Source organism: Chlorocebus sabaeus, chromosome 13 (assembly GCF_047675955.1).
Source record: "Chlorocebus sabaeus isolate Y175 chromosome 13, mChlSab1.0.hap1, whole genome shotgun sequence".
Classification (NCBI taxonomy): domain Eukaryota; kingdom Metazoa; phylum Chordata; class Mammalia; order Primates; family Cercopithecidae; genus Chlorocebus; species Chlorocebus sabaeus.
Window position 1 is genome coordinate 78,134,479 of NC_132916.1, and position 8,029 is coordinate 78,142,507.

At 44.7% G+C, this 8,029-nt stretch overlaps 1 pseudogene; it reads right to left on the reverse strand.

The window, feature by feature from the left end:
• Positions 1-404: 404 nt before the first annotated feature.
• LOC103240162 (U2 small nuclear ribonucleoprotein B'' pseudogene) lies at positions 405-1,563 on the reverse strand (annotated as a pseudogene).
• Positions 1,564-8,029: the final 6,466 nt, after the last annotated feature.

Below are 8,029 nucleotides of genomic sequence, written 5' to 3' on the forward strand. Positions count from 1 at the left end.
CTTACTGCAGCCTCAACCTCCTGAGCTCAAGCCATCCTCCCACCTCCAACTCCCAAGTAGCTAGGACTACAGCTGTGCCACCATGCCTAGATAATTTTTTATTTTTCTGTAGATACAAGGGTCTCTCTATGTCGCCCAGGCTGGTCTTGAACTCTTGGGCTCAGGTGATCCTCCCACCTCGGCCTCCCAAAATGTTAGGATTACAAGCATGAGCCACCATGCTCAGCTCTAGTTGCCATAATTTGATTTTAAATCAAAGTGGCATGTTCTATGTTCAAAAATGATTCAACTGTGCCACCTACCTCATGGCTCTACTGTGGGTGACAAGTGAGAATACATGCAATTACACCTGTAAGGTATTCTTGATCTGATAGCATTATCCCCAAAGAATGCATATGAAACATAGCTGTAAGTTTATTTATTTATTTATTTTTCACAGAATACAAATAAAAGTTTATTGTACAAAATTAAGGCCTTCGTATTTCATAGTTCACCAAGGCTAAAGAAACACTAGATAATTTAAGTCCTTCACAAAAATTTCACTTTCACTCCCCGTTATCTCTATTACAATGACCCAACCAAATGTTAGCAAAACAAACACTATAAATAACACCAAGTCCTTTAAAGATGACTATCCCAAATGTTATTTCTTGGCATAGGTGATCTTCATAGCATGGGATGTTGTGATCTTAAATCCCTGCAAAGCATCCCTGGCAGCTCCAGCCTGACCATCATTTTCAAATTCAACAAAAGCAATGTCATGCCTCCCTGGTACTAGACATACTTCCTTGAAGCCAGGGAACTGATTAAACAGCATGCATAACATCATCTCATTAGTCTCTTCTGGTAAGTTATTAAGGAATAAAATATAGTTTGGAGGATAATCGAGGACCTGAGGAGTTGGTGTTGAATTTCCTTGGATATGAGCTGAATTTGGAGTTCCCTAGCCAGGCCTTTTGCTTGTGGTTGTTGCAGTCTGTTCCACAGTTTTGCCCTTTTTCTTTTCTTTGTCAGCAAAAGTGCCGCACATTTTAGATATTATATCCGAATCTGTTTTTGCATATATATTCGCATTGGTTTACCATGAAATGGAAATCCTTGTGACTGTCTCAAAGCACTTGTGGATGAGCCCAGTTCCTTAAATATGACAAAGGCCTGCCCCTCATCTTCATGGTCCTTAAAGCCACAAAGTCCACCACATGACCAAACTAAGAAAACAGGGCATATAGGGATCTCTTCAATTCTTCCTTTTTAATTTTGTCATTCACATTGTTGATATAAATTGTATGATTTGGTCTGATACCCATGTTTGAGTTAAATTCTTCAGAAAGAGACAGTAAATAATCTAAGGCCTACGCTGTCTCCCATAAGAAACAAAAACTACTGTAAGTTTATTTTAAGCTAGGTTTCACAGCCTAAATGAAAATTAAAATGGAAAAAAAAATGTGTGAGATTGAAATTTTGCAATCTAACTTTCAAATTCACCTAGAGAGATGATAGGTTAGACTACTAGAATACTAAGAATGTAACCTTTTAAAAAATGAAAATAGCAAGAAGGGCAATCTTCTGTCCTGTTTTAATCCCCACTGGCTATGCCCTGTCAAGATCTAGAACACAATTAGGCACTAGAACCAGGAGCCAACAAAGCGTGATGATGCTCTCTGCAGCCGCCACATGCTGAGCATCTCCATGCTCTTTGGTGCTGCTCAGTGGAGCCAGAGTTAACCCCAGGGACCAGATGTCAGGGTTTGCCCAGGAAGGTCTCACTTTACTCGTACTATGGATACGGACAGAAGGCAAGGAAATACTAGGTAGTAGAGGGCGGTTCCCCAGCAAAGGCCCCACCCTCAAGCCTGGAAACCCGAGGCTTTAAATGGGAATAGGCATTCCTGTTTTTGCCCCCGAATGTTGCCTTTTCCAAGACCACCCTGGCCCACCACACACCCATCCTATACCTATAAAAATCCCAATCCCCAGGCTCCATGAACAGAAGTATGGCAGAGCAGCAGAGCAGCGTGGCAGAGAATGAGAGAAGAGAGGAAGCATCTGTGAGGAGTTCGACTGGGGGCATTGGGAGAGGAGATCAGCGTCAGGATAACTGAACTCCAGGGGAAGATCATCTTCCCACTCTATCCCCTCTCCAGCTTCCCATCCCACTGAGAGCCACCTCCATCACCCAATAAGATCCCCACATTCACCATCCTTCAAGTACATGTAACCTCATTCTTCCTGGATGCAAGGCAAAATTTGGGATGCACTGGGTGCAGAAACCCAAAAAGACTGTCACCCTGACTCTTCGCTGAGCTGTTTAACACTTAAGCCATCCCCGGACAGCAGGGCTAAAAGAGCATTGTAATACTCGTAGACATTGCCATGGGTCCAGAGCCCAAAGGCGCTCACCCTGGCTCCGGCACCTGCTCACCTGCATGCTCCCCTCCTGTAAGGGATTTGAGCATGTGGTGGCCGAGCAAACGAGCCACACCCCTGTTGCAAGTCCCACAGAGGGGTCCAGGGAGTCTCCCATTTCATTACTCCTACCCTAATTAAAAGTGTGCTGGTTTGGGGATAGTTACCCCATGAATCAATTTTGAAATTCTAGACCGTAAAGTCTCAACTCACACCCAATCTCTCAGCTGAAGAAAGAAAAGTTAAAAGAAAGGGAAAGTTGTAGGGTTGGGGAGTTGGAGCAGAAGAGGGTTAAACAGGAAGGAAAAAAAGAGTAGGCCATTAAGAAAATAAAAACTCAGGCCCTACATTAGGAAGAACAAAAATCCAGAATGCCATTCCTCCAGGTATTCTCTTTCTTGGCTGGGAGGGCTGGTGGGGAAGGAAAATTTCACAACAGCCCAATGAATGGATGGCTTGTTTCCCTCCAAGGAGGCTTACAGCTGGACACCAGTAGTCCGAATAGCGGTCCTGTTTCTCAGGCAGGCTTCCAAGGCCGCCAAGTGTTACAAGCCCTTCATAGAGCAGTGGATTTTAAAGGTGAATTGAAACTATTTTAAGATCCCTCTTGGGTAGCAGATGGACAGAATGACGGATTGTTACTATGGTGTAGTTGTTTTCATTCCTGGCCCAATTGCCGCACTAAGCACACAGCACTGTGGGCTCCACAAGAGACAGGCATGGTTTGCTCTCTCTGCAAGCACGATGTGTTCTGTAAAACATGCAAAGAAAGAAGAGTGGGAACCAGATTACAAGTTCTTCTAAATAAAATAGAAAAACATTTACTAGGCCATAATAGGACTAGGCAAGCTAATGCGGAATTTCATTTTGATATTATCTTTGAGACCCAGTTGGTGGAAGGGGGGTGACATGTATGTGAAATTGTACTTTCAGGAGTTTTATTCAGTAATCCAAAAACTAAGAAGTCTTTTGATTGGATCAGTGTTACCCAATTTTGGGGCCAAAATAATAATAATAAACTTTGGTATACCTCAGTGGTTAAGAGTTCCAGTTCTAGGCCAGGAGTGGTGGTTCACGCCTGTAATCCCAGCACTTTGGGAGGCCGAGGCGGGCGGATCACAAAGTCAGGAGATCAAGATCATCCTGGCTAACACAGTGAAACACCGTCTCTACTAAAGATACAAAAAAAACTTAGCCGAGCGTGGTGGCGGGTGCCTGGAGCCCCAGCTACTCAGGAGGCTGAGGCAGGAGAATGGTGTGAACCCGGGAGGTGGAGCTTGCAGTGAGCCGAGATCGTGCCATTGCACTACAGCCTGGGTGACAGAGCTAGACTCCATCACAAAAAAAAAAAAAAGGGTTCCAGTTCTAGATTAGATAGTCTTGATTCAAATCTCAGCTTCATCAGTTACTAGTAACTCTAGGCAAGTTTCTTAAACACCTTGTATCTTGGTTTTCTCATCAGTAAAATGCTGATGTTGCCTCTGTCATAAGGTTGTTGGGAAGAGCTGATAAACAAAATGCTTAGGACACTGCCTGGCACATCCTGGAGCTTGTTAATGTCAGTTGTGGTGGTAGCTGTCACTGTTAAAAGGTGTAATTTCAAGGTTCCATTGTAATCTCTTAAATGTGCTTAGCTATGCTCAAGTTGGCCAGCCAGGGAAAAATGTTTTTTTCAGAGATAAGGTACTGATATTTCGATAATGCTCCCAGTTTCCCTCCCTTGAGTAGATCAGGAAGGAGGAAGGTTTGTGAAAGAATGGAGCTATTATAAAATGTAGTTACAGGGTTGTATAGCTCTAAGGGGTTTCTGTGCTGCCCTGGTTGCTTCTCTTGCAGAAAAAGAAGGAAGTATTTGGGAGACTGAGGCTGGCAGATCACGAGGTCAAGAGATCGAGATCATCCTGGCCAACATGGTGAAACTCCGTCTCTACTAAAAATGCAAAAATTAGCCAGGTGTGGCGGCACGTGCCTGTAGTCCCAGCTACTTGGGTGGCTGAGGCAGGAGAATTGCTTGAATCCAGGAGGCAGAGGTTGCAGTGAGCCGAGATTGCGCCACTGTACTCCAGTCTGGTGACAGAGCTAGACTATGTCTCAAAAGAAGAAAAGGAAGTGGTAAGAATTCATAGCAATTAGAGTCACCAAAGCTGGGAAGGTAGGACTGAAATGTTTTTGTTCCACAAAAGTTTTCTGAGCCTTTGCCTGCACAAAGTACTTTATTAGGACATTTTCGTGCTACCTGTGTGATGCTCAAGGACTTCATTCATTCACTCACTTATTCCACAAGTCCGTGAGCCTTAACTATGGATCAAGAACTGTCCTAGGGGCTGAAGATAGAACAACAGACACAACAGGGTCCTAACCTCAGGGCCTCATGGGGAATGTTGACCAGTAGCAATCATGAGTGATAGCTCAGGAACTCAGGGAGCTGAGAGGAAAGGGCCAAACTCATCACTTGATTCACGGGAAAGCAATCTCAGGTTCTAGCATGGGCAGAGTCCACATATGGAAGTGTTTCAAAGTGGAGAATTCCTGATTTGATGTCAGACTTAAAAGAGCAGGTAAAACTCAGAGCCAATTTAGTATGAGCAGTGAGGGGAGACAGGGGAGTTGTCAAGGCAGGGAGTAGGTACCACTCATTAGTTCTTTGCCTGCAGCGTGATCAGCCTTGTGCTAAGCCCTTTCCGCCATGCTCTATGACAATCCACTGAAGTCAGGATGGCTGTTGTCTTTTGACAGATGAGAAACCTGAAGCACAGGGTATTTAAGTGGCTTGGTCAAGGTCTTCCAACTGCTTAGTGGTGCTGGGTTAAGCAGATGGCTGTGGCTTCAGGCTTTGGTTTTTCCATTGCCCAACGGGGGCTTGGTTCCAGGAAGGCAAGTGGACTCTATCCGGGATATTATGAAAGGAAAACTAAGAGCATGTTGTTATATCCAGAATGATGGTAATATGTTTAAAATTAGATTATATTAGGAAACTGGCAATACTATGTGCCCCTAGGTGTGATCCAGCCTGGATGGGCAAGCCAGGCAAATAAAGATCATTATCAATAGCCTGATATGCCCAAAGTGTTAATTTGCACATAGGACTTGCACTGGCCACTCAATCAGGCTACTTGTGACTTCTCTTTCCCTGAGATACCCATTTGGCCCAGGGATGTATGCAAATGAGTTCTGGATGTTCATAAAAGCTCTGTCTCCCCACAAAATGCAGATTGCCAAGTGATGCATCTCTTCCAACCAAGTTTTCATTCTCACATCTTTGGTTCTTTGATTGATTTTGCTACTCCATTTCTAGAACCTTCTTTACCATCACCCCCATCTTGGGTTGGTTCGTGTTTATATTCAGCTCTAAGTAACAAAAACCTAAACAATGGCTTCAAAGAACCATGAGGTTTAATTTTTCTTAGTGGCAGTTGCTGGCATTAGTGGAGATGTGAAAATGTTGATCCTGTCAAGAAGTAAATTGCTTGCATAGATGGAAAGATATTTCATGCTGCCCCGAGTCTCCAGATTGTTATTTACTGTCCTAGATGGGGCCATTTAGTTTTCATGACAGGCTGCTGACTTTCTAGTTACTGTCTTCTCTCTAGCTGGCCTGGCTCCATTCTAATTTCATCAGATTCAGTCTATTATTGGGCCAACCTGGAGCTTCCCTGGGTAGCTGCTCCACTTGCCAATGGTTCAGAATGTGGGTCCTGGGTTAGCTCTGAGATGCCCTTCATTTTGAGTTGCTGAAGCAGAGCTTTCACACATCCTCAGTCCCATGCTCTTCTGAGGGCACAGAGAAACCATGACATGGGACCAGGAGATCATTGAAAAGCCTCCTGTGTGCCAGGTGCTTTAGACACACTTTCTCCCTGATGCCTCATGAGAACCTAGGAAATGAATCCTGTTATCTTCTCCATTTGGGAGATGAGGACACAGGTTTAGAAAATGTGAATAAAAAGACTGTATGGCCAGCACGGGTCTGTCTGATTCCAAACCCTATTCTCTTTCCAGTCACACTGTGCTGAGCCCTGAAAGTTCCAAATTGTCCTAAGTTCCTTAGATACCTACATCAAGGGTGAGGCAGGAGTGGAGAGGAGAGGGCAGAGTAGACACCATATCTCAGGGAACCTCGGATCAGGCCAGAACCCCAGGGGCTGGGTGCTACAGAAGAAATTTCCCTGGAACCTGCTAGTGACCCAGACTAGGGTCTCTGATGATTACGTAACAGCCATAGCTCCCCCAGACGGCTGGTATCCACAATGGCAGAAACAGGGGATCTCTTAGCTAGCTTAGATATTCTATAAGAGCTAGGAGAAATCATACCTAGGTCTACACTACAGTTAGGCAGAAAAGGTTCAAAATGCCGAGTTGCCTTGCTCCTTGCAAGAGTCACATCAGCTCCTGTTGGTGGTCACTTACTTTGCGCTCATCAAAAACTATAATCAGTGCTTCTATATCTCTCTCATTAAAAAATGACTTAGATTTCATAATCATTTCATAATCACACGGGGGCAGTACACAGACCCTCACTTCCCCAATGACATTTGCAAAAGGCACTGGAGCAGAAAGGGTCTGTGTACTGCTCCCCAAACTGATCCCCATCAAGCAAAGATTTCCACAGGGGCCCTTGTGTTCTGTCTCTAGAAGGAGAGGTAGCAACCTGCTGATCCTGTGGGCTCAGGTCTCCTTACCCATCCCTCACTCCTCACCAGCATTAGGAGACCCCATACCCCTTTCTGGTCATCACTCTTTGTTCTATGGATTGGGGCAGTGCCACTCATCCACAGAAGAGGACTTCCATGTCTATAGTGGTCTTCGCCATTTCCCAGCAAATGGCCACAAGATACCCAGTTCTTTCATGTCCTCCCAGGTAGACATCCTGCATGTCTACCCCAGGTCTCACAGTTCTCTTGGGACTGCTTGGCCTGAAAGGGAAATAAGCAGATGGCTTGTCTATACCATACCTGTTTACAAAAGTTATTTCATGTGGGGAACTGAAGAAAAAAGATGGAACAGAAAGGAAGATTCTGTGTGTCGAGCCTCTGGAAATGGGAATCAATGAAACTTAAGTTCTCTCAGAAAGTGTGGGGTGCATTGTACAACTTAACTTTAGGGAGCATGGTCCAATACAGTGCTTCCCATCCTCTCTATTGTCATGGTGCATGGGGAACATGACCATATTTGAACCACACACTGGGGAACAAGGTAAATAAGCAGGGCCGCTCACAGCCAGAAACAATAGGCCAGGAAGCTCTGGAAACCCCAGACCCCACCAGGTCATACTGAGAACAAGGAACTCAAGTCTGGGCACACCATTGGGAGCCTGTAGTCCAGGCAATAGAAGGGTTGATGAAAATCCAGAGGAGCTCAATCCTGTTGTCACTGATGTGTGTATTTTTCCCCTGGGCAGCTCAGGAACCAACACAGCTACTTGGTGTCTGGAGCAGCTTTCTAAAACCTTCCCTCTCTGAGCCTCAACTTCACCTCAGTCTAAAAATCACTCAGCAGCTCTGAACTCCTGATGATCAAGGGTCATTCTGATCATACATGATCAATTCTGTTTCTCTCATTAGCCAAAAAGTCAACAGTCCCCTAAGGAAAGGAAGGAAGAGAATTTGTATGATTTACACCATTA